Source organism: Lissotriton vulgaris, chromosome 4_1 (genome assembly GCF_964263255.1).
Source record: "Lissotriton vulgaris chromosome 4_1, aLisVul1.2, whole genome shotgun sequence".
NCBI lineage: Eukaryota > Metazoa > Chordata > Amphibia > Caudata > Salamandridae > Lissotriton > Lissotriton vulgaris.
Window position 1 is genome coordinate 1,191,682,171 of NC_141691.1, and position 27,751 is coordinate 1,191,709,921.

The following is a 27,751-nucleotide window of genomic DNA, read 5'->3' on the forward strand; positions in this document are numbered from 1 at the left end:
GAGGTAGTCTAAGAGCTTTCGCTAGCTTTCAAGCAGCTACCCACTCCTGGTAATACATTTGTAACATACTTATCTACCAACAAGTGTCGGCCCGTATCGTCCGTTAGCGACTGGCCACTGAAATCATGAAAAGCTTCCTCAAACCGTGTGAAGAAATCGGAAACTGATTCATCTCTATTTTGCTTACAAGATGCTAGAATAGTCCAATCAATCTTTTTAGGGGGAATAATTGTTTTTAACTTAGCTAATATTGCACCGGGGAGATCTAAAATCAACTGACATGGCTTTTTCGCTGGTTCCCTCTCCTCATCTTCCCTCTCCATATCTTTCCATAACGCCCCATATGCTGCACGATCATCTATTTTACGCACGGATCTCCACATGTCAGGCGGCAATATGAGCCCAAAAAATAAACCAATATCAGCTAATGTCATGGTACAAGAATTTAAGGCTCTCTCAACTTCCTCATAGAAAGCAGCAGGATTTTTACGCGAATCAGGCAATGCAGCTTTAAGTACCATAACATCTGCTCTATTCCAGGGAGTATATTCCCAATTATGAATAAAATACCCTTTAGCATCTACAGAATATTTATCATCACTTGTCCCCGTTCCTTTAGGAGGAACATATAAAGGCGCGGCCTGTCACATAGGCTTTGCGTGCACTATCGCGGTCTTATCTGTTTCAAAAATAGATGATTGTTTCCCGTCGACCAATCCTGTTCGTTCATCTGTTTTAGCTTTCCGTTTATCCTCCTGTAGCCGAAGCGCCTCAGTTCGAAGTTTAACCAGCCGCCTGATCGTATCAGTCACCTGGGAGAGAGTAAAAAGACCTTTACGTAATTGCTTACAATCGATTGCCACATCATCAGGTTTGAGAATGTCAGAAACTTTTCGAAACATATCAACAACTTCTTCTGCAAAATGTTCAGTAAAATATATCTGCTCTCTATCTTGCCATCCCTTTAAAGTCTCTAAAATATCAGAAACAACAACAATATCCTTAAGTGACTGTCAAGCAATCTTTCTAAGTTCAGCCGCACGATCAACCGGAATCATGGAGCGGGTATCACGTTTAGTTTTATCTGCCCCGGAATCCTCATCTTCGCCAGATGGAGCGGACGGAACGACATACGGAGGCGGAGGACAATTTAACAAAGAAAAATCTTCTTGCGGTTTATTAAGGACAGGATAAAGAGGTTGTAGAACAGCATATTGGCCAGATATCTGTAATCTGTGCTCCTTCTCCTGTCTCTCTTCCAACTCTTTCTCCTCCTTCTTTCTTAGTTCTTGCGCTTTTTCATACACATTCTTCCGTTGTTCTTTCTCAATCAGCGCTTGCTCACGTTTCTCACGCTCACGTACTTCTTTCCCCCACATTCACACACTCTCAAACATATCTTGTCTAGAGTTTCGCTTAAACATACACTGTTCCACATACTCAATTTTTCGCATATCAAACGACCCATACTTCGGCCAACATAACTCTGGATCCTTTCGCGTGTATTTCCTCCACAATGTGCTGTACATTATAGAAGAAAGACCATATTTTAAATACATATCTCTATGAGGAGTCCCCTCTGGGGAGCCGGCTGCGATTCCTTAAGACTTAACCTGTTATTTCCACAAAAGCAGCACAACCTACGAAGTGCGCTAAAAGCAGGCATGCCAAAAAGGTATATGTAATACGTTGTGCCGTTCCAATCAAAATCGCATTTGTAGAGAAAAATCTCCTCATTACCTGCCTATATGTGTTGCAACACATATATTTCACATACACATCATTGACTAGTCATTCCAAACCAAAATTGCCACAACCACTCCTTCAGGCATCCGAGTCGCCGATGAGCCCCACGTGTCGGGCGACAATTTGTTGTAAGCAAACCTCAGCTAGGCCTACTTAGTGCAAGGGGTTCGCCCTTCTCTGCACAGAGTCCTCAGACCTTAGGAAGAAGTTGGCAATGAAACTGGAAAATACAGAAGCAAAGCTTATTAACACCTTAGCTGCGTGTAAACATCCCTCCCCAGTGCTGCGCTGTCCATTGGAACCAGTGCTGAATGGACGTCCAATGGTCGTGCGCAGCACTGGGGAGGTAGCGCTGCTGACGACCGTTGGCCGTCAGCAGCACTTAAGGGGTTAAACCTTTAAAGGTGGTACTACAGTCCACACAACACCCTTCATTATTGTCTTGAGTAGCACACCGAACCTAAGCACATGGCCCCTTTTGTACATAATGAGGGGGCTCAAAAGAAGGTGGTACAGAAGACAAGAGCAGTTTCATGACCACACAAGGACATATTGGAAGTCACAATCGATAGATGGGCATAGTTAGCAGTCTTCGACAACTGGTAAACACATTCCTGTCTGGAACCAGTTAGTAACGGTCATTGACCCTACTGCGCATGTCTGAACATGCTGGAAGGCGCAGTTAACAAGAAAGTAGGACAAACGCACATGATGAGCACATGGCAATGTATGACATACAAAACGGCCGTCACAAATACCAAATGGAGTCGGCACATTTGATACGATGATGGTCAAACAAAGCATGTCTTCTGCTAATGCTTAACCTTATCGCCGTTGATTACAACAAGGATCTAGAAAGTGTCAAGAATAAAGATTGACACAGGTCAGATTTTGGCATACTAATTAATAATAATGGTAGCAAATGTCAATAATTTGATTACCACTATGAAAGGCTGGCATCAAATACCTTATAATTTTATACCCTTAATATAAGGGGGGTTGAAAACACAATGTGTGTTGTTTTAATTTACACAATTTTCACAAAGTACTACAATAACCATAATGCCCTCTTTCTGCAACTACAGGAAATGATGTCACTAGACAATGTTTGTTAAAAGTAGTAGGAAACATGGGGGCGTTACGGTGAACAAGATCTCAGCAGAGATCGAAACACGTTGGTGTGTTTTCATGTTGGGAATCATATGGAACAAATCAATTAATCATTTTGGAATACAATTACTGGAGTGCGACCCTACTCTTTTCTGTAAAGGAAGAGGTTTGGAAAATATATATACATATATATATATATATATATATATATATATATATATATATATATATATATATATATATATATATATATATATATATATATATATATACATAATTTGTTTCATAGTGGGGGGCTTGTAAGGTGTCCAGAGCACCGGGGAACACCACCCCTCTGTGGTTTTATTTTGAAGTACGTGGGGGGGTTAAGGTCCTCTTCCCCTCAGTCTCCCGAGCACCGGGAAACGCCACCCCTCTGTGGTTTTATTTTCAAGTATGGGGGGGTTATTGTCCTCTTCCCCTCAGTCTCAGCGACCGTCACCCCGACAAGGCTTTTTTGTAAAAAAAAAAATGTTAAAGTGTGTTTTCAGCTCTCCCTCTCTATCTCTCCGTACACGTCTAAGGGACCACCACCTTCCTGGGGCAGTAATATGTAAAATGACCTTCCAGCCCCGGGTACCTGCACTCCCTGGGGTTTTTTAATGTTGGGAGGGGGTTGCGCTGCCCCCTCCTGGAACCCTTGCTGTCCCTGGGGTCCACCATCTCCCAGGGTCCGTTCTTGCAGTGTCTCGGGGTGCGTACTTCCGGGACACTGCTGTTTGGTAGGGTAGGGCGGTACCGTCGCCGCTTTCACTTTACCACAGGAAACCGTTTTCCTATTTGAAAAAGAGAGCAAGTTAATCTGTTCTCTCTTTCAAGAAGGCAGATTGTTTTTCGAAAGAGAGAGCAGTAAGTATTGGCGCAAAATCCGCTCCGCTCGCAAAATTTGCAAATTTTCCCTAATTTCGCGATCCGCGAATCTCTCGATATTGCCAAAAAATTCACAGATACGCAAGCGGGCAGATTTTTTTTTTGGCCCACAGGAAGCACAGTTAAGGCAGGTGCTCGAGTTGAAGCTAACTTTGTAACCATTTTAGAATGGCGCCGACAAGCTGCCAGAGTGCTTTCTGGCGCCATTCTAAAATGTTTACAAAGTTAGCTTCAACTCGGGCAACTACATTAACTCTGTAAGTGCTTCCTGTGAGCCAAAAATTAAACCTCAACAGAATTCACTTACAGATATAAATAAAGCAGGTGCCCGAGTTGAAGCTCAAATTCAGTAATGTTTTAATCAGCACAAAACATTAGTGAGCATGGTCGAGGCTGGGCAAGTGTGCTTTAAACACATTTCTGCCATCAAAAATTAGCTGTAATGCCCGTGGGGGGTCTTTGCATCCCTGAGTTTCTCGAGTACAATCCCCGTTCCTGTGACCAGGAGGCTGCTTTCTCCTCACCTGCTGCCCTGCTCGCTCTCTGACCCTTTATACGCGAGGCATGTTGACATGCATAGAAGCCCTGCACCACACACTAGCGGTATCAAACGTCTTCCCGCCCTTTCCCAACTATGATGGACAGCTCACTCAAGAGACCTCTGCACCTTTTGGCGCGATGGCAAAGTTAATCTTCTGGCCCTTTACGCAGCTGCAGTGTAGGAAAAGCACTATTATTTACCCAAGGAGGTAGCGCTTAATGGATTAGCCAGTAGAAAGTACTCCAGTTGAGTAGAGGTATTGCACAAAACGGTGGCATCTTCATGGATAACTATGCAGGGCAGGATTAATTCTGGCACGAGGCTCCTGTCACAAAAATTAAACCTCAACAGGAAGCACTTACAGATATAAATAAAGTAGGTGCCCGAGTTGAAGCTCAAATTGAGTAACGTTTTAATCAGCCCAAAACATTAGTGAGGATGGTCGAGGCTGGGCAAGTGTGCTTTAACCCCATATCTGCAGTCAAAAATGATCTGCAATACCAGAGGGAGGTCTTTGCATCCCTGAGTTTCTCGGGCAAAATCCCCTTTCCTGTGACCAGGAGGCTGCTTTCTCCTCACCTGCTGCCCTGATCGCTCTCTGACCCTTTATACACAAGAGGCATGTGAACACGCATAGAAGCCCCGCACCACAGCTTAGCGGTATCAAACGTCTTCCCGCCCTTTCCCAACTATGATGGACAGCTCACTCAAGGGACCTCAGCGCCTTTTGGCGCTGTGACAAAGTTACAGGCACACATGGTCAGTGGAGACAAATCTTCTGGCCCTTTATGCAGCTGCAGTGTAGGAAAAGCACTATCATTTACTCAACAAGGTAGCACTTACTGATTAGCCAGTAGAAAGTACTCCAGTTGAGTAGAGGTATTGCACAAAACAGTGGCATCTTCGTGGGTAACTATGCAGGGCAGGATTCATTCTGGCACGAGGCTCCAGTCACAAAAATTAAACCTCAATAGAAAGCACTTACAGATATAAATAAAGCAGGTGCCTGAGTTCAAGCTCAAATTCAGTAACATTTTAATCAGCCCAAGGGCATTAGTGAGCACGGTTGAGGCTGGGCAAGTATGCTTTAACCCCATATCTGCAGTCGAAAATGAGCTGTAATACCCAATGGAAGGTCTTTGCATCCCTGAGTTTCTCGAGGGCAATCCCCGTTCCTGTGACCAGGAGGCTGCTTTCTCCTTACCTGCTGCCCTGCTCGCTCTCTGACCCTTTATACACGAGGCATGTTGACACGCTTAGAAGCCCCGCACCACACACTAGTGGTATCAAACATCTTCCCGCCCTTTCCCAACTATGATGGACAGCTCACTCAAGGGACCTCAGCGCCTTTTGGCGCGGTGGCAAAGTTAGAGGCACACATGGTCAGTGGAGACAAATCTTCTGGCCCTTTACGCAGCTGCAGTGTAGGAAAAGCACTATCATTTACCCAACGAGGTAGCACTTACTAATTAGCCAGTAGAAAGTACTCCAGTTGAGCAGAGGTATTGCACAAAACGGTGGCATCTTCATGGATAACTATGCAGGCCAGGATTCATTCTGGCACGAGGCTCCTGTCACAAAAATTAAACCTCAACAGGAAGCACTTACAGATATAAATAAAGCAGGTGCCCAAGTTGAAGCTCAAATTCAGTAACGTTTTATTCAGCCCAAAAGCATTAGTGAGCACAGTCGAGGCTGGGCAAGTGTGCTTTAACCCCATATCTGCCTGTGAAAATTATCTGTAATACCCGAGGGAGGTCTTTGCATCCCTTAGTTTCTTGAGTGCAATCCCCATGTAGTTTCTGTGACCAGGAGGCTGCTTTCTCCTCACCTGCTGCCCTGCTCTCTCTCTGACCCTTTATACACAAGAGTCATATTGAAATGAATAGAAGCCCCACACCACACACTAGCGGTATCAAACGTCTTCCCGCCCTTTCCCAACTATGATGGACAGCTCATTCAAGGGACCTCAGCACCTTTTGGCACGGTGGCAAAGTTACAGGCACACATGGACAGTGGAGACAAATCTTCTGGCCCTTTATGCAGCTGCAGTGTAGGAAAACCACTATCATTTACCCAACGAGGTAGCACTTACTGGATTAGCCAGTAGAAAGTACTCCAGTTGAGTAGAGGTATTGCACAAAACAGTGGCATCTTCGTGGATAACTATGCAGGGCAGGATTCCTTCTGGCACGAGGCTCCTGTCACAAAAATTAAATCTCAACAGGAAGCACTTACAGATATAAATAAAGCAGGTGCCCCAGTTGAAGCTCAAGTTCAGTAACGTTTTAATCAGCCCAAAAGCATTAGTGAGCACGGTCGAGGCTGGGCAAGTGTGCTTTAACCCCATATCTACCGTCGAAATTTAGCTGTAATAACCGAGGGAGGTTTTTGCATCCCTGAGTTTCTCGAGGGCAATCCCTGTGTAGTTCCTGTGACCAGGAGGCTGCTTTCTCCTCACCTGCTGCCCTGCTCGCTCTCTGACCATTTATACACAAGAGGCATATTGACATGCATAGAAGCCCCACACCACACACTAGCGGTATCAAACGTCTTCCCGCCCTTTCCCAACTATGATGGACAGCTCACTCAAGAGACCTCTGCACCTTTTGGCGCGGTGGCAAAGTTAATCTTCTGGCCCTTTACGCAGCTGCAGTGTAGGAAAAGCACTATTATTTACCCAACGAAGTAGCGCTTAATGGATTAGCTAGTAGAAAGTACTCCAGTTGAGTAGAGGTATTGCACAAAACGGTGGCATCTTCGTGGATAACTATGCAGGGCAGGATTAATTCTGGCACGAGGCTCCTGTCACAAAAATTAAACCTCAACAGGAAGCACTTACAGATATAAATAAAGTAGGTGCCCGAGTTGAAGCTCAAATTGAGTAACGTTTTAATCAGCCCAAAACATTAGTGAGGATGGTCGAGGCTGGGCAAGTGTGCTTTAACCCCATATCTGCAGTCGAAAATGAGCCTTAATACCCAATGGAAGGACTTTGCATCCCTGAGTTTCTCGAGCACAATCCCCTTTCCTGTGACCAGGAGGCTGCTTTCTCCTCACCTGCTGCCCTGATTGCTCTCTGACCCCTTATACACAAGAGGCATGTGAACACGCATAGAAGCCCCGCACCACAGCTTAGCGGTATCAAACGTCTTCCCGCCCTTTCCCAACTATGATGGACAGCTCAGTCAAAGGGACCTCAGCACCTTTTGGCGCGGTGGCAAAGTTACAGGCACACATGGTCAGTGGAGACAAATCTTCTGGCCCTTTATGCAGCTGCAGTGTAGGAAAAGCACTATCATTTACCCAACAAGGTAGCACTTACTGATTAGCCAGTAGAAAGTACTCCAGTTGAGTAGAGGTATTGCACAAAACAGTGGCATCTTCGTGGGTAACTATGCAGGGCAGGATTCATTCTGGCACGAGGCTCCTGTCACAAAAATTAAACCTCAATAGAAAGCACTTACAGATATAAATAAAGCAGGTGCCTGAGTTGAAGCTCAAATTCAGTAACATTTTTAATCAGCCCAAGGGCGTTAGTGACCACGGTCGAGGCTGGGAAAGTATGCTTTAACCCCATATCTGTAGTCGAAAATGAGCTGTAATATCCAATGGAAGGTCTTTGCATCCCTGAGTTTCTCGAGGGCAATCCCCGTTCCTGTGACCAGGAGGCTGCTTTCTCCTTACTTGCTGCCCTGCTCGCTCTTTGACCCTTTATACACGAGGCATGTTGACACGCTTAGAAGCCCCGCACCACACACTAGTGGTATCAAACATCTTCCCGCCGTTTCCCAACTATGATGGACAGCTCACTCAAGGGACCTCAGCGCCTTTTGGCGCGGTGGCAAAGTTAGAGGCACACATGGTCAATGGAGACAAATCTTCTGGCCCTTTACGCAGCTGAAGTGTAGGAAAAGCACTGTCATTTACCCAACGAGGTAGCACTTACTGATTAGCCAGTAGAAAGTACTCCAGTTGAGTAGAGGTATTGCACAAAACGGTGGCATCTTCATGGATAACTATGCAGGGCAGGATTCATTCTGGCACGAGGCTCCTGTCACAAAAATTAAACCTCAACAGGAAGAACTTACAGATATAAATAAAGCAGGTGCCCGAGTTGAAGCTCAAATTCAGTAACGTTTTATTCAGCCCAAAAGCTTTAGTGAGCACGATCGAGGCTGGGCAAGTGTGCTTTAACCCCATATCTGCCGTCGAAAATTATCTGTAATACCCGAGGGAGGTCTTTGCATCCCTGAGTTTCTTGAGTGCAATCCCCATGTAGTTTCTGTGACCAGGAGGCTGCTTTCTCCTCACCTGCTGCCCTGCTCGCTCTCTGACCCTTTATACACAAGAGGCATATTGACATGCATAGAAGACCCACACCACACATTAGCGGTATCAAACGTCTTCCCGCCCTTTCCCAACTATGATGACCAGCTCAATCAAAGGACCTCAGCGCCTTTTGGCGCGGTGGCAAAGTTACAGGCACACATGGTCAGTGGAGACAAATCATCTGGCCCTTTATGCAGCTGCAGTGTAGGAAAACCACTATCATTTACCCAACGAGGTAGCACTTACTGATTAGCCAGTAGAAAGTACTCCAGTTGAGCAGAGGTATTGCACAAAATGGTGGCATCTTCATGGATAACTATGCAGGCCAGGATTCATTCTGGCACGAGGCTCCTGTCACAAAAATTAAACCTCAACAGGAAGCACTTACAGATATAAATAAAGCAGGTGCCCAAGTTGAAGCTCAAATTCAGTAACGTTTTATTCAGCCCAAAAGCATTAGTGAGCACAGTCGAGGCTGGGCAAGTGTGCTTTAACCCCATATCTGCCGTTGAAAATTATCTGTAATACCCGAGGGAGGTCTTTGCATCCCTGAGTTTCTTGAGTGCAATCCCCATGTAGTTTCTGTGACCAGGAGGCTGCTTTCTCTTCACCTGCTGCCCTGCTCGCTCTCTGACCCTTTATACACAAGAGGCATATTGAAATGCATAGAAGCCCCACACCACACACTAGCGGTATCAAACATCTTCCCGCCCTTTCCCAACTATGATGGACAGCTCATTCAAGGGACCTCAGCACCTTTTGGCACGGTGGCAAAGTTACAGGCACACATGGACAGTGGAGACAAATCTTCTGGCCCTTTACGCAGCTGCAGTGTAGGAAAACCACTATCATTTACCCAACGAGGTAGAACTTACTGGATTAGCCAGTAGAAAGTACTCCAGTTGAGTAGAGGTATTGCACAAAACAGTGGCATCTTCATGGATAACTATGCAGGGCAGGATTCCTTCTGGCACGAGGCTCCTGTCACAAAAATTAAACCTCAACAGGAAGCACTTACAGATATAAATAAAGCAGGTGCCCCAGTTGAAGCTCAAGTTCAGTAACAATTTAATCAGCCCAAAAGCATTAGTGAGCACGGTCGAGGCTGGGCAAGTGTGCTTTAACCCCATATCTACCGTCGAAATTTAGCTGTAATACCCGAGGGAGGTTTTTGCATCCCTGAGCTTCTCGAGCGCAATCCCCGTGTAGTTCCTGTGACCAGGAGGCTGCTTTCTCCTCACCTGCTGCCCTGCTCGCTCTCTGACCCTTTATACACAAGAGGCATATTGACATGCATAGAAGCCCCACAGCACACACTAGCGGTATCAAACGTCTTCCCGCCCTTTCCCAACTATGATGGACAGCTCACTCAAGGGACCTCAGCGCCTTTTGGCACAGTGGCAAAGTTGCAGGCACACATGGACAGTGGAGACACATTTTCTGGCCCTTTACGCAGCTGCAGTGTAGGAAAACCACTATCATTTACCCAACGGTTGCACTTACTGGATTAGCCAGTAGAAAGTACTCCAGTTGAGTAGAGGTATTGCACAAAACAGTGGCATCTTCGTGGATAACTATGCAGGGCAGAGTTCCTTCTGGCACGAGGCTCCTGTCGCAAAAATTAAACCTCAACAGGAAGCACTTACAGATATAAATAAAGCAGGTGCCCCAGTTGAAGCTCAAGTTCCGTAACGTTTTAATCAGCCCAAAAGCATTAGTGAGCACGGTCGAGGCTGGGCAAGTGTGCTTTAACCCCATATCTACCGTCGAAAATTAGCTGTAATACCCGAGGGAGGTCTTTGCATCCCTGAGTTTCTCGAGCGCAATCTCCGTGTAGTTCCTGTGACCAGGAGGCTGCTTTCTCCTCACCTGCTGCCCTGCTCACTCTCTGACCCTTTAAACACAAGAGGCATGTTCACACGCATAGAAGCTCCGCGCCACACACTAGCGGTATCAAACGTCTTCCCGCCCTTTCCCAACTATGATGGACAGCTCACTCAAGGAACCTCGGCGCCTTTTGGCGTGGTAGCAAGTTACAGGCACACATGGTCAGTGGAGACAAATGTTCTGGCCCTTTACGCAGCTGCAGTGTAGGAAAAGCACTATACATTTACCCAACGAGGTAGCACTTACTGATTAGGCAGTAGAAAGTACTCCAGTTGAGTAGTTGGAAATCGCAAAAAAATCTGCGATTTCGCGGGAAAATCTGCGAATTTGTGGACTTTTTTACGATTTCACTCGCATTTGTGGACCACAGATCTGCAAAATTTGCCCATACTTAATAATTTGTAAAAGGATCATGGACTACTTGATGCATGGAATAGTCTTCAACCAGCATTACTATAATTTTTATTCTTTTTCTCACCAAAAATTAGTATGTCTCGATTACTTTTTTATATCTTCGGCATTTCTTATGGGGGCTCAGATGTAAATGTTCCCTAGAGTTACCTCAGGTCATCACCAATAGTTTTTCTAATCCCCGCTCTTTCTGTAGTGTGTACTCCATAAACTTTTTAGTTTGACAGAAAGATGTTTCTTGATAGTAGTTTTAGAGACCATATGCAGATCTGGATTAAGGATTTTTTTGATACTAGACAATCTGTTCATATAGCACTTCTTTGGGATATGTTTAAAGCTTGTTTTAGAGGAGAAGTACAGAGTTTTGGGCTATATTATCAAAAGAAAGCTAAATTAGAATTACAGGAACTCTATTCTAAATTGAGATTGGCCGAGGAAAAATGTAAACTAGGAATTTCGCAACGTAAGGCTATTGGAGATCTTGAAACTAATGCGACAAGGTGCCGGGCGAATAGTAATATTATGTGGCATAAGGAAAATGCTCAGATATATTTAACCTATAAAAAGGAGTGTCATGAGGATGGTGAGGCAGTAGGTCATAGTTTAGCGCTACGATTATGGATGAAGGAAGCTTCTTGAGAATTGCGGGTCTTAAAGATAATTCAGGAGTGATGACATATGACCCTCGAGGGATACTCGCAATTTTCCATCATTTTTATACAGATTTATATACCCAGCAGAAACTACAGGACTGTGCGAGTAACTCTGGTATTTTAGGGGATTTCATTCAGCTAGATCTTCCTATCACAATGGAGGAGCTCAAGACGGCTATTAACAACTTGGTAACTGGTAAAGCTGATGGCATGGACACGCTTCCAGGGGAGGTCTATAGGGTTTTTTTTTCATGATACTAAGAATGAGATGTTGCCAGTCATTTGAGCTGCACAAAATGGGCATGCACCTAAGACTTGGGATGAAGCCACTATTGTGGTATTCAAGAAGAAAGTGAAACCATCAGAACTTCCTTGGTCTTACCGACTGATTTCATTAGTCAATTGCAACAAGAAAATCTTTGCTAAAATTTTGGCAAATCGGTTGGCAAAGGTTATTACACCGTTTGTCTCCACACATCAGCATGGCTTCATCCATGGCCGCAGGACGGTGGCACATGTTCATAAAGTGGTGACTTTATTTGATATTGCTCAGGTGGAAGGGAGGGATTTGAGGTTAATATTACTTGACGTTGAGAAAGCGTTTGACCGCGTAGCCTGAGTTACTTTTGGGACAACTTGTATCAGGCGTGATTTGGTCAAGGGTTTATTCAGGCTTTACAAGTACTATATAAATCACTGGTAGTTAGGATATGTTCAATGGGTATGGTATGGGAACCAGTTATTATTACTATAGGGACACGGAAGGGGCGCCCTGTTCCCCCCTGCTTTTTGCTTTGTACATCAACCCTTTTCTTGACATGTTGGAAAAAAGTGCTGTGTTTAAACCGTTTACTGTTCGGGAGATTCAGTGTTCTGTCTTCACTTTTACGAATGACGTAGCTATTACTACTGTAGATCCAGCCACGGCTATTTTGGAGGTGGAACGTTTAGCGCAAGAGTTTGGTCAGATATCTGGCTATAAGCTAAACATAACAGCAACACAAATATTATTTACAAATATTATTATGCCCGATGATTTAAGGGTAGTCAGGGAAATGACTTATTTAGGGATTCAAATCTGAGTATCTATGAATAATTTGGTGGGTGCCAATTGGGTCGCTATAATGACCTGTGTTAAAGAATCTCTAGAAAGGTGGGGGCGTCTTCATCTTACACTCATAGGTAGAGGCAACATTTTAAAAATGAACATACTCCCTAGGGTTTTATATTTCTTCAGATCTGTCCCTTTAGAGAAGTGACGCAGGCTCAACGACAACATCTACAGGCACTCTGTACTAAATTTCTTTGGGCTCCGGGTAAACCTAGACGAGCGGTATGTTTTATGACTCTTCCAAGAGAAAGGGGTAGCTGGTCGATACCTGATTTCACATTTTATTATAATGCATGTCTTTTGTCCAATATGCTGATATTATTGACTGGAGAAGAAGTTAGTAATTTGGCAGAGACTCTTTCAATCTATCAAATGCTTTTAAGAGCAGAGGTTAAAAATTGTTTGTTTAAATAAGTGGACGGTAGCTAATAAAAAGGGACATGCTTTCAAGTTATTGATGCTGTCTTTAAAGCATGGAAGGCTAATCCCCAAAAAAATCTTTGGAGGGGATATCATGTTATACACCCACAAAGGCTTCAAAGATACTCCCACTGATTTTTTGTGACCACATAGCTAGAATTTGGAGAAGTAAGGGTATTTCTCAAATTGGTGATTTCTATAAGGTTGGAGGGCTCTATCCTACTTTTCTGGATTTTGCAAGGGAATATAATTTACCCAGGATGCAGGTTTATTTTTTTTGTCCTCATTACCACCATGGTATGAAATGCTGGACCGATTAAGCCTTCTACCAGCTGTCTCAGTTTGTTAAAACCGGCAGGGTTAGAGAACAAACTAAGTGGGGGGCCAGCCATCCCTCAGCTGTTGCGGGCTTCGTCGTAAAGGCATATAACGCCGATTACCTAGTCAATGGTAACCATGGGTAGAAGTAACAGCCAACACAGGACCGGGCTAGGACCGGGCAACGGCTATACAAATGGTGTGGGAAAAAAACACCATAGTAGTGTAATCATCGGACCCGGGGAAAAAAAAAACCCCGGATACTTCATTGCACCCATGATAACATATGCCAAAAAACTCTTTTACTCTGGTTGCCAGACCGAGCGAGGTCCATACGTGCAGTCTGCAAGATGGACACCTGTCAGTCACTGAGGGAAGGAGGTGAAGGGTCTTTCCACTTACTGCAGATCTCCCTCCTTGCTAATAGCACAGCATAGAACACTAAGCTTTTAGCTGCGCTCTGTACTCCAACTTGGATCCCAGAAATCACTAGAGGCAAATCTATGGTAACCGGAACCCCCAATGATGTTGTAAGGGTGTTGCTGATTGCATCTCAAAATGAAGCTAACCGGGGGCATTAAAAAAACATATGGGTATCCGATGCTGCCACCATCCCATACCTAGCACATGCAACTGAATTGCATATAGTAAATTTAGATAGCCTATGGGGAGAGTAGTACGCCCTATGCAGAGTATAGAGGTGATTTCTGCATAACCATGAGGGCTTCACAATGCTCTTTAAAAGCCCAAATGAAGCGGACCAAAGTTCTTGCAGGTTATGGCCAATATTTGAAGGGCCTTACAGCCAGTCCGGTAAGCTAAATTCCCCGTCCGTTACCTCGAGTATGAGTTTGTACCATTGTAAGATCTCTTTGTTGGTCGGTCCGCTTTTCACTAGATTGGTAATTGACAGGCTATAGCCTCCAAGTGCAAACTTATTCCTTCTAGGGGGTAGAGTTTTATACGCTTGAGTCCAGCTGGCCATTTGCAGGTATTTAAACCTTGATAGGTTGGGGCCAATCTTGATCTGAAGATATTCCCATGAAAGCAAATCCCCTTCAAAAAAGAGTTCTCCCCACACTTCAAGGCCCGCCTCTCTCAAGGGCACAGCTAAACTATCTCCTAGCCATTCGGGACTTTCAGGTAACCCCCATAGCAGTGTTTTATCGCAGAAATACCCCTGCTTAATAGATTTTGTTACCTCGACCCACATTTTTGCCAGTCCTTGTAGGACCTTCAGTTTAATCTTTTTAAAACATTTCGGGTTGACTATCTGACTCCTTCTCCGTCCAACATGGCTGAAAACATTAAGCCCACCCCATAGTCGGTGGGCGTTTTCAGCAACATACGAGTATGGGACAGCTGAAAAGCCCAGGCATATAATTTTAAGTCAGGGGCGGCCAAGCCCCCCTTGTCCCATCGCCGTCTGAGTTTCTTCCAGGCTATTCTCGGCAACTGTTTATTCCAAATAAAAGATGTAATGTCTGACTGTAATTTAGCTAAACAGGATTGATCAAAGTAAAGGGGAATAGTATTGAATAGAGAAGAAATTTTGGGCAGAATCGACATTTTAATTAAATTAACCCTCCCAATTAAAGAAAGAGGGAGGTGAGACCATGATTGCAATAACTTTCTACATTCTTTAGCTACAGCTGAGAGGTTAACTAGGGCAAGTTTATTAATATCTTTTACTATGTTTAAGCCCAAATACCGCATTGAAGAACCTGCCTTTACCTCCATAGCACATCCATCGTCATTCAAGACAAGCATCTCTGTCTTTGCAGCATTAATCTGATAACCAGAAATTTGACCGAATTCCTGGGCAATTTCTAGAATTACGGGGAGTGCGGTAGTCACCTCTGACGTGAGGATAAGCACATCATTGGCATTTAGGGCTACCTTCCTCTCCCGCCCTCTATAAGAAAAAGGTCTGATAGTGACCTCATCCCTCAGTTGTTGTGCGAAGGGTTCGATGTAAAAACCGAATACTAGGGGGGAGAGCGGGCAACCCTGCCGTGTCCCCCTAGTGATGGTAAAGGGGTCCGATAGGTCGCCATTGACTAATAAGCGCGCCATTGGATTACGATATAGTAGGCCGACCGCACGACGGAACCCCTCACCCACGCCAAACTTGGCCAAGGCCCTCGACAGGTGTACCCAATTGACCCTGTCAAAGGCCTTTGTTGCATCCAACGTGAGGGCGGCCAATGGCAGGTTCTCGGCCAAAGCTATATCCATGGCGCCTATCAGATCATACGTTAGCTCATGTAGCTGTCGCCCCTTCACAAAGCCTTTTTTGTCAAGATGGAGGACCGAAGGTGCAGTCAGGGCCAGCCTAGATGCAAGAATTGTGGTGAAGATTTTATAGTCCACATTTAAGATTGATATTGGCCTATGAGATCCACAGGCATCTTTCGGTTTTCTTGGTTTCAGAATGAGGGTAATAGAGGCATTACCACAAGATGCAGGAGGGAGATGACCCTCTAGTAGGATTTGATTAAAAAGCATAGTAAGGAAGGGGACTATTTCCATCTCTAAAATTCTGTAGATTTCCGCTGGCAACCCGTCGGGCCCTGCCGCCTTCCCCTTCTTACTTTTTTTTTTGGCAGACCTTACCTCTTCCTCAGTGAACGTGCTGTCTAAAAATTGAGATTGCTCATAAGAGAGAGAAGGTAGATCCACATCCCTCAACCAACCCTCAACAGCGTCTCATAAGATCTCATTATCCTCAATGTAAATAGATTGGAAAAACTCTCTGAAGGCCCTCCTGATATCCTCATCTGATGAAAAGGTGTTATTGTCCACCGTGATAGCGGCTATGTTATTGCGGACCTGATCTACTTTGGTCTTCCACGCCAATAGTTTCCCTGCGCCCTCACTATACTCGAAATGAGCCAACTTACTGGCAGTCTGATATTTAATACCGAGCCTAAACTAGCTTTCAAGACCGACAGTTTGTTTCGGAGGGGATCTAGGACCGAGTCAGCGAGTCTGCAGCCCCGTGATTGATGTCTATGTCCTGTTGGATTTGGAGTATCCTTGCCTCAATGGAAGAGATTTCCTCCCTATGTTGCTTCCTACGATAGGATACTTTCCCTGTGATAAGTCCCCTCAGGAAACCTTTAAACGAGTCCCAGATATTCCTAGTAGTCGCTGAGCCGTTATCAGATAACATAAAGTTATGTGCCTCAAACTTGAGATAGGCAATGTCCTCTGGAGAAGAGAGAAGAGACCAGTCAAAGGACCATCTAGGGGGAGACCTCTTAGTGTGCTGAACCAGTTCCAAAACTACTGCAGAGTGGTTCGATAGATGTATAGGAAGGTAGTCAATGGACCTAATGGAGTCTACCAGCCTCAGACTAATTGGAATAAAGTCTATTCTTGACTGGTGATTGTACTTACAGTTCCGAAAGGAAACCCCTTGTTGTTGCCCGGACCTTTCTCTCCAAATGTCTACATATCCATATTGTTTCATCGCACTCTGTAGCACGGACCTAGACTTGGATAGAACTAGAGAGCGACTATTAGCAGATTTGTCCAACAGGGGATTCAGTACCACGTTAAAATCGACGGCAATGATAGTAGGCTCAGGAAAGGAAAGCAGATGTGAAAAAATGGACTCCAGAGTAGACAGGTCATCCTGGTTCGGTCCAAAATATCCCAGGACTGTGAATTGTGATCCAGCTATAACCACTGACGCGATGGCCCATCTGCCACCTGGGTCCACCACCTGTGATACCAGCCTAGCTTTGGCCCCTTTTTTAAAAATAACTGAAACCCCTCTGGTGTTTGTTGTTTGGCTAGTAGATACTGCAAAGTCAATCCACCTGTTTTTCTTTATAAGGGCAAGCATTTCCGAATGAATTAGATGGGTCTCCTGAAGTATAATGACCTGCACATCCAGGTCGCGAAGATATTTCATAATTCTGTTCGCTCTAGGTTTGGTACGGAGGCCATTAACGTTCCAGGAGAAATATTTTATGCTACCCATACCTTATTAAAAGATAAAAAAAAGAGGGTGTAACTATGAGTGTCATATTGCTGCCCTAAATCTTTACCAAAAACTGCCTATTACCATCCCCTTTAACACGTCTTTGCTTAATGAGGACATTTTTACATTTTTGCCACCTCCCACCACCAACCCTTCCCAAGTGCCCCCCCACCCACCCAGCTCCCACCCCTTGGAAAATCCTTGCGATATCTAACCGGAACAAAGTCCAGTAGATAGCGCCCCTCCGTGAGCTCCTGCAGAGATGCACCCGCCACTTCCCGAGGGGAAAAAGTAGAGGGAAATAGAGGGAAGAACAAATTACCTTGTGCCTTAAAGGTAATTAACACAGCAGTTTAAAAAAGGAGGAAGGATAAAGAAAGAGCAAGAATATTTAACAAAGGCACAAGGAAGCGTGACTAGTATCAAATTGGCTGAGAGATGTTAAGCATACCTTAGTCAGCTACCTATGCTGCCTGCTCTCTTTACTCTTTACTCTTATTGCCTAGCTCCATTAGTAGTTCATCGGCTGCCTGCACCGATCTGATGTTGAACATCTTATTATTATGCATAATTTTCAGGGCAGCCGGAAACATAAGCTGGGCTGTTGCACCTAAGCACCTAAAAGCATCCAAGCGCCTCCCAAATTCCCATTGTTTCTCCAAGGTTACTCTGGAGAGATAGGATCTAATTAGGAAAGTAAACCCCTTCCCGGCCAATGATTTTTGTTTGAGTGCCAGATTAAGAATATGTTCTTTCAACACATAGGTGTGGAAGTTGAGTAGAATTTTACGGGGATTTCGCCTGAAGGGATCTCTATGAACTCTTTGGATATCCATAGCCAGTTCTTCAATTGGATGCTCGAAGTGTAGGGACTCCTTCAACAAAACGGTGATAAACTGTTTTATGTCTGAGCCCTCTGACCCTTCTGGAACATTGAGGATGCGAATATTCCCCCGCCTCGCGCTGTTTTCCAGCAACTCCATCCTTTCACTGAGCACTTGTTCTTCCCTGGAAAGCTTCTGAATATCAAGTTTCGCTTGATCCAGATGAGTCGTAAGTACTGATGCTGTCTCTTCCAAGACATCTATTCTTATGGTAAGCCCGTCGATCTTATTATCCAGAGATTCGCAGTATTTCCTTATTTCAGCTTGGTTCGCTAAATACTCAGCAAAACCCTTTCTTATCTCCATTGTAAGGGCAGAAAACATTCCCAGTAGGGAAGCTTCAGTAATACAGGACTCCGCCCCTGAGTCAACTTGGACAGGACAATCCTCTTGCTGCAACTACTTCCATCCCTGATAGGACCGCTAAGGGAGTTCCAGAAGCCGACCTTACAAGCAGGGTCTGATTCTGTGAGAGGCCCGGCTCCGGCAAGCTCTGAGTTTCTATGCCCGGAGGGGGCTGTAGCCCCATTTCCTCCCCCTGGTCTGCTCCAATCCCTTGCGGAAGCTGAACACCTTCCTCTCCTCCATGAGCAGAAGTATGAACGACAGATGTTATTACCCCTTCTTCAGCCCCTTCTTCAGCCTCAGTAACAACCACTGGTAGGGGAGATGATATCTCAAGGGTGGGGGAAGGAGAGTCCAAGACCGATGCCATAGTACGATCTTCCGACAGGTGCAATATTTGAGGAACCACTTTAAAGTAGGAGCAGAGCGATGGAGTAATTTTTGACCCTGTAGATAATACAGTTTTAGGGGATTTGGCATTTAACTTGGACTTCGTCTTGTGTTTGGTGCCTCTGGGCTTTACCTCTGTGTTTATATAGGAAGAGGATTTCTTTCTAGCCGGCACCTCAGAGCTAAAATCAACAGCCACACCAGATTCACCAGATTCTACAGACTTACCCTCTAACGAGGCAACTTTCTCTTTAAGGCCCCGCTTACCGTAATCCTTGTTGGGGGTAGGTAACAACCCCTCAGATATGCTATGGTAAACTGCCGCCCCTGGTGGCCCTAATGGCCCTGATGGTAACACAGTGGGAGGTTTGTTAACAGAAACAATAACCTTACCCCCTTCCAAAGCTGACAATCCCTCCACTGTATCAGCTGCTGATGCTGGTGACAAAGGTTGTTTCTGAGCTTCCTTAGGAGTTGCTTTGCCCGGAGCGCAGCGTGAATTTGCTGCAAAAGACACAAAAGATGCACCACAGAAAGGCTGCCCCAGGCTCCGCAGCTTTCTTCCCCTCCTCAGCTCCAGCGCGGCAGACCAGAGCCGTAGCCACGGCCTTGGCGGTTTTTGCGGGGACTTCTGCGAAGTAGAACCAGTGGGGAATTCAGGAGCCTCCCAGGAGGAGAAAACACTGGGAAAATCCCCAAGCAGCTTATGTATACAGGTCTGAGTGTCTAAGCCCCCGGGACAAACAACGTAAAACCAGCGATCCCGTTGGTCTCCTTCTACATCATCAGCACAGCCGCATACGCCGCATACGCATAGAGAGCGGACTGCCCAGCCAGACTCCTACAACAAAGGGACGCAGCCCCGCATCCCACCAAGACTCTAAAAGTAACGGTAGGTGTTTTCTTCAAAGGGGGCAAAAAGGGAGCAAAAACTGATATGGCTGTAATCCGCTGTGGTTCCGCGAGCTCACCTCTCCAAAATTACGATCATTAATGCAGCGGGGCAAATCTTGACGGGAGCTCGGTCCGGAGCACAGCGGCAGCCTAGCTAGCTGCCGCCATGTTTTCCAACCACTACCCAGGATGCAGTTTTATAAGTTTTTCCAAATTCTGACATTTTTGGGTATGAAAAATCTATTCCTAGTACTGCATAAACGTATTGAAGCTATTAGGCGACAGGAGAATTTTTTTTTTTAAATACAATGTTATTAACCTCTAGGGCAGATAATTTGGAGAAGCACAATCTTAAATGGGCTAATGTTTTGGTTGAACACAAACTCTCCTTAGAGAAAGCTATTGCAATGTCTGGGGAAACCCTTTTATCTGCAAATCTTAAATCGCAATTGTTTAAAACTGCTTTCAATTTATACTATATGCCTGTAAAATTGTTGAAATGGGGGGAAGCAAGATGGTAAATGTTTTCGTCGTGGGCGTGATAATGATGATAGCTTGCATATTTTTTATTCTTGAAGTAAATTGTCTCCTTATATTAGTCATATTGAAAAAAATTTATCAAGTCTTACAGATGTATCTATTAAAATTGCTAACTGAGTGACTCGATGAAGAACAACCACTAAAAATTAGATGAACTCTAACAGACTGTGGACATTGTTACGACAAATGTACCTGATATACCAAGTTGTGATTATAATTGTATATTTGCTTGGGAATTGCTCCTCCGTATTTTGTAAAGTTGTAAGAATATGGGCGTGTTATATATTATTCATACAGCATTGTACTGTCGACACAGGGAAACATCCTTAACAACGAAATTTTTATAACTACTTACCTGAAGAACGAATCCTGAACAACGACCAAACCTAAACAAGGACTTTCCTAAACCACAACTTTCCTAAACCACGACTTTCCTAAACCATGACTTTGGCTTGACTCACTCAGCAATACGACTTTATGACTTGCTCATGTACACTTCTCTCCGCCCCCCAAAAACCTGACATGCGCATGCCCCCCTGGCTTGACTCACTCGGCACTGGAGCGCGAGGAAGAAGACAGTCTTCAACCTTTCCAGTTTGGTAATGTGTGGCGCGTCCCTGTGACCAAAAACTGTATATTCTCATGCCCCGTGGCATGACTCACTCAGCACTGCAATCAGCAGGAAGGCGGGCTCTGATGAGTGTGGGAAATAAGACAGCCTTCATCCTGCAAGTTTGATAATGCATGGTATGTCTCTGCGACCAAAAACTTGACATGCTTCAGCCCTCCAGACATGACTCACTCGGCACTGCAATCAGCAGGAAGGTGAAGACAGCCTTCATCCTGCAAGTTTCTTAATGCAGGGTATGTCTCTGCGACCAAAAACTGTATAGTCTCATGCCCACCTGGCATGACTCACTTGGCACTGCAATTAGCGGGAAGGCGGGATCTGATGAGCACGGGGAAGTAGACAACCTTCATCCTGACAGTTTGGTAATGCGTGCCACGTACCTGACACAGTGGGAGGTGAGAATGGTGATTTGTTACTGGATGCTCTTTGTTCCATCCCCCTTACCTGACATGGTCACGGCCCACTGCCATGACTCACTCAGCACTGCTATCACCAGGAAGGCGGGCTCTGATGAGCGCGGGGAAGAAGCTATCCTTCATCCTGCCAGCTTGGTAGTACTTTGGGGGCACAGTGTTTCTGGGAATGCTCTGGCTTCAGCCAATGTCTGAATGTGGTGTATCTGATGGGCAGATGATTTCATTTAAATTTATTAAAGAAGTTTATACCTTAAATCTAACTTTTAAGGTTTCTGATCTATTTTTTTTATGTAAAAAAACATGCAGAATTTAAAAAAAAGTGATGTACATGTGTAATGAGCAATTTAAATATTTATTCGTGGTTTAGGAACTCGTTGTGAAAAATGTAGTGGTTTGAGATTGTTCGTTGTTTAGCCTTCGTGGTTAAGGAATTCGTGGTTTAGGCAGTAGTTCTTTAATCACACGTCCGTCTACACAAGCTGGACATTGATAGGCACCTCCTGATTGACGGTTCTCTTTGGAAAAATGCAATAAAATAAAACATTCTAAAAAAGATGGGATACGAGGGGAAACATCAGGATATTGGTGGGCATCTCAGATGAAGGAAAAACATCATCTTCAGAAACTTTATAGAAAGCTGCTTGAAGCAGAAACTCAGCTTCTAGAGGCACTCACAAATAACGATGAAGTAGAGCAGGCACAAATAAAGATGGCTCTAGCAAAATCCACAATATTGGATGTCTCGTCAAAGAAAGCAGCTGGAAAATACTGCGCCTGGTGGTCTAAAATGTATGAATGTAGCAAGAAAGTGGAACACCTGTTAGCGCTTCACACTAGACATCGTGTAACACAGGGGAGAATACAGGAAATTGAACATCCTCTAGTTGGTCTAATCTCTGAGTCTTTAGATATACTGGCTTCCTTTCAATGATTTTATCAGAAGCTTTATACATAAAAAGCCAGTGGTGGGGAAAAAGAACTTCAGAATTACTTAGTTGGGATACCATGCAAGAAATTGTCAATAAAAGACAGAGAGGCAGTGGAGGCACCCATTACGGCAGATGAAATTTGAGGTGCAATCAGATCCCTGGTTAACTGGAAGTGGGTAGGAACAGATTCCATTCTGGGGGAACTGAATACAACTTTTGCTCCCTCCCTCTTAAGGCTCAATCTGGTCGAGGGACTCCAGATTCCTGGGGATCAGACAATATTGTGGTATTTCCAAAAAAAAGACAAGCAGAGACGTTAATGTATATGCCAAGATCTTGGCTAAATGACTGGCAATGGTTATAAATAAATTGGTTTCCCCAACTCAACATATGGTTCGTCCCCGGCCACTGAACAATAGACCATAATTAACGGGCTATCGCTCTTTTTGACACTGCAAGCATTTCCAAGGACCCTATCGGGCTTATCTTGCTGTTTGCGGAGAAAACCTTCAATAGGGACTCCTGGCCTTTTTTATGGGCAACCCTAAAGAGCAGAGGGCTGGGTGAAAATGTCATCAAGGCTATTGCAATAATATACAACAACCCGGTGGCCAGAGTAGCAATAATAGGGGAGATGTCGGATCCAGTTCTGATCAGCAGCCGGGAAACTCACCAGGGATGTCCGTGCTCCTCTTTATTGTTTGCATTGTGTATTGATCCATTAGTTAGGAAGATTGATTGTAATACCTGGATTCTAGAAAGGCATAGTAATGGGGGGAGCACTAAGATATTGGCTTATGCCGATGATCTAGCAATTGTCACCTCAAGACTCTTGGGTGCATTAGCCAAAATTGAAAGTGAAGAGAATAATTCTTACGGGGTAACCGAGCATCCCTAAGAACCTGGGCGATACAGTAGTAGTTTCAACAATGGTTCTTTCGGGTATACAAACAATTGCTTTAAATCATGCGTGTGTCTTCAACAGTAGTCAAAACATAACTTCATTATTATTATGCTACGTTGATTTGTCTTTAAAGTGCAAAACCAAACACAGGAAAAGGTCAGAGTGCTTTTAATTATTCAGTTACTTTTTCTTTTTTGTTTCTGACCGACACCTTAGACATAAGCATAAAAAACTTTTTTACTTTTTCACAAAATACAAGGTACGGCGCAACAATTCAGATCAGTGCACAGAGTGACATAACGTGAAAATATTGTGACAATGTGATATACAAGTGATGGTCTATTTACATGTGAATGAATAATTATAAAAAGAGAGGAAAGGTTATGCAAGGCCAATTCCTGTTTTTTTGATACTAGAGACCAACACGCTATTTTAATTAGCTGTGGTGTGTTGGGCAAGGTAAACTGGTCCTTTTAGTGGTTCTGTCGACGTTTCGACCCTGTGAACACCTTATTTATGGGTCGCTAGCGGGTCTTCTTCAGGACGGGGACTGGGAAAGGATTATTGCGCCTGTTGGTTTAAAAGGAATAAAGCCATCAGGTTTGGGTTTTGCACAGGAAATTGTTATTGGACAGTATTTTCACAAATTATTACCAGATCTTCACGGAGCAGACATCCCGATATTCTACTTTGTAAGGGTGTCCTCTGCGATCTTGAATATACATAATCAAACACAATTGATATTATTGTGCTGATTAATCCACATTAATCATATGGGGAATTGTGATCAAGCCTCACGAGTGCTTTACACTCACCTATTGTGGATATCCTGCTGTATTAATCAGGGTTATTCCTATTCGTTGGTGGCTTTTCTCTCTATTTACCACAATCGTGAATGCTCTATTTTCAACAATCTGCAAATTAATATTATTTACGAGTCATTAGTATTGTATCAAACTGGACTCGAAATGGTTATTGTCGCTATTATGCTCTCTTAACAGCACTCACCATTAGTATGTGTGTGTTTCAATATCTCCGTTGGGGAGAGGCGAGGTTGCTGTCTGCCATAATCAAGCCGCCTCGCACTCAAAGTGAGATTTCTGAAATTTTAAAAAACGGAGAAGACCGTGAATTCACATGACCCCACACGCTAGGTTAAAATCTGTGTAGGTCTGTAGCTTGCTGTGCTCACCATCAATGTGCCGTTTCATTCCTCAATCGGGGATTCTGAAGGGGTCCGCTCGGCTAAGCAGTGTTGAGTAATTGAACGCCGGTCAGAGAACGCGATAAATATCGACTTCCGCGTTCAGCCTCGAGGACGTACGCGTTGCCTGGCAACGCAACGCGAATCCAGGCCACGAGTCCAGATGACGTCAACCCACCTGTTTCCGCATTGCGAAACAACTCAGCCCGAGTGCGGGTTGGTTTCGAAACGCCTCTCGTTGCTAGGCAATCAAGACACTGGTTATTGTTAAAAGATTTTGAGGAATGTTAGATTTGAAGGTTTAGTGTGGGTGCAGGATGTTTTCGACGCGCCTCTCGTTGCTGGGTACTCAGGAGACCGGTTAAGGGAACCTCCCATAATTATTTCGATAAAGAAACCCGTATAAGGTTGGGCATTTTAAGGACTGTAAAATTCGATGGTGTTTAGGAAAGGAAGTATTACAATTATGGGGCCGAATCACAGAGGGGTTTATTGAAAATGATATTTAACCTATCTCAAAGAGACAATCACTACACATAGTTAGCCTTTTGTTTCTAAGCAATTAATATAAACAATCAATCTAAGTATTCCATGAACATTATATAGAAAACATTGATCATTATATTTCTTTTTACATTCACTATTGCAAAAAACATTCAGGAAAGTGTTATAAATCCAGATAAAGCGTTCAGAAAAGTGTTATAAGTCAAAAATAAGGCAACTGATGTAATCATAGCCAAACATTTATAGCTGCCCCATTTGTCTCGCTGTTTCTTCTCTCTCATTCAGCCCCTGTAGGACACTGTTCAAAGAATGTATCCATCTACACTCCTTATAGTTCATAGCCCTCGCCAAGGATCCACCCCCTGGGCCTACAGTTACCTTTTCCACAACTCTCCACTCAATCTCTTCTGGCTTATGTTTATAGGTGTTATAATGCTCTACCAGTGGGGCCCCAATAGTGTTACATCTGATTCGGCTCATATGTTGCAAAATTCTTGTTTTAACCCTTTGTGTAGTTTGTCCTACATATAGCAATCCACATGGACAGCTGATGGTATATATCTCATGGGTACTGTTGCAGTTGGTAAACTGTGCCAATCTGTATGTTTTGGAGTTATGTGTGAAACTTAATCCTTCCTGGCAGAGATCACACACCATGCAACTGCCACACTTGTGGTTGCCCACCAGCGTAGGCAGATTCATCATACTTCTTAAGTCCTGATGTTTAGGCGGATTAAAAAAAGCCCTGACCACTACATCCTTGATGTTCCTTCCTCGTTTAAATGCAAACAGCGGTTGCTCCTCCATCTGTAGATCACTCGCCACAAGGTTCCAGTACTTTTTTATAGTTTTCTTGATATCTGCACTCTTAGAGTTATATGTGGTTACACATACTAAGCTCTTCGTGCCATCCGTCTTCTCTCTTGGTTCCAGCAATTGTTCACGTGGTTGATACCACGCGCGTTTTTTTGCTTTTTTAAGCAAGCTCGATGGATATCCCCGTTTCCTCAGTCGTGAAGTCAAGTCTTCAGCTGCCTGGAAGAAGTCCTGTCGTCTATAGCAATTCTTTCTTATCCTCAGATACGGCCCATAGGGCAAATTGTCCCTTAGGTTCCTGGGATGATGTGATCCATACATCAGAAGTGTATTTCTTCCCATTGGTATGCGGAACAGATCAGTATACAATTGACAATTTTCAACCTTGAATGTGAGATCCAGGAAGTCAATGGATTCTGAGTTACTAGCCATCGTGAATTGGATGTCATTATTCCTGGTATTTAACCAAGAATAGAAGTCTTTCAGTTCCATTTCAGTTCCTGACCAGATCATAAGCACATCATCAATGTACCTTTTCCATACATCGATGTTGTGCAGGTAGGGATTGCCTAAGTCATACAGGTGTTCCTCCTCATAATGGTCCATGAAGATGTTAGCCAGACTAGGGGTATATGTAGCCCCCATGGCCACTCCTTTACATTGATAGTAAAATTGATTTTTAAACAAAAATAATTTTTTCTTCATCGCTATCCCAAGGAGGTCTACCAAGAAGTCAGTCGGTATCCAATGAGGTCTTTCTCTTCTGTCAAGTGTGGTCCTAATGACTTCTATCGCAGTAGTCTGGGGAATAGAAGTGTACAAAGATGACACATCTAGTGTCACCAACATCTGTTTCTTGTTATCAAATGGTTGACCCTCCAGGAGCTGAATAATGTGCATGCTGTCATGCACATAGGATTTGGTATGTGAGACCCAAGGTTGCAGAAAGTGGTCTATGAATCTGTTGAGAGGCTCCAGAATCGAGCCACAACCCAAAACTATGGGCCTACCGGGGGGCTTCTCAAGTCCCTTGTGCACCTTAGGTAGTGCATATATTGTTGGAATTCTCGGTTCCCGTTGGTTGAGGAAATCATGTTCATATTGGCTTAGAAAGCCCATATCCATTCCATATCTGGTTACTGTCTCAATCAGTGTCTTTATTTCAAGGGTCGGTCTCCTTTTATCTTACTGTAGCTGTCTTGCACTTGGTGTTGCCAGTTAATCTCGTCAATGTAGTCTTGTGTATTTTGTACCACAATTGCTCCCGCTTTATCCGCTGCTTTTATCACTATGGCTAAATTACGTGACAGTTCATAGAGCGCGTCTTTCTCTTCTTTGCTTGTGTTGTATTTTATATATCTCCGTTCTCCTAGTGATTGCATGACTTCTTCTAACACCACCTTTTCAAAGCAAATTTTCTTTCACTCATTGTGAATGAGGCTGGCGTGAACGTGGAGATTGGTCTAAACATCGTTGCTGATCTTGTAGGTGAAGAGTCGTTTTTGGTAAAGAAGTATTTCAGTCTGATTTTTCTGAAAAATCTCTGCAGTTCTAACCTCACTTGGAATGAGTCTGGGGTAGTTGTTGGCACAAATGAAAGTCCTCTAGATAGAACGTTTCTTTCTGCATCCGTTAGAGTGTAGTCGGATAGATTAATCACTGGTTCAAGATTTGCTGTGGGGGCATTGGTATCTTGATTTTGGATTACTGTTATCATTTCAAGGCGGTTTGAGTCCAGAGCAGTTTCAACTAGTACTGTGGGGTTCGGGCCCAACGTAGCTTCCACAGATGATATAGATATGGGTGTAGGGGTTTTGTGCGATGGTACTGCACTACTTTTAGATATGTGTTGACCTCCGTTGTCA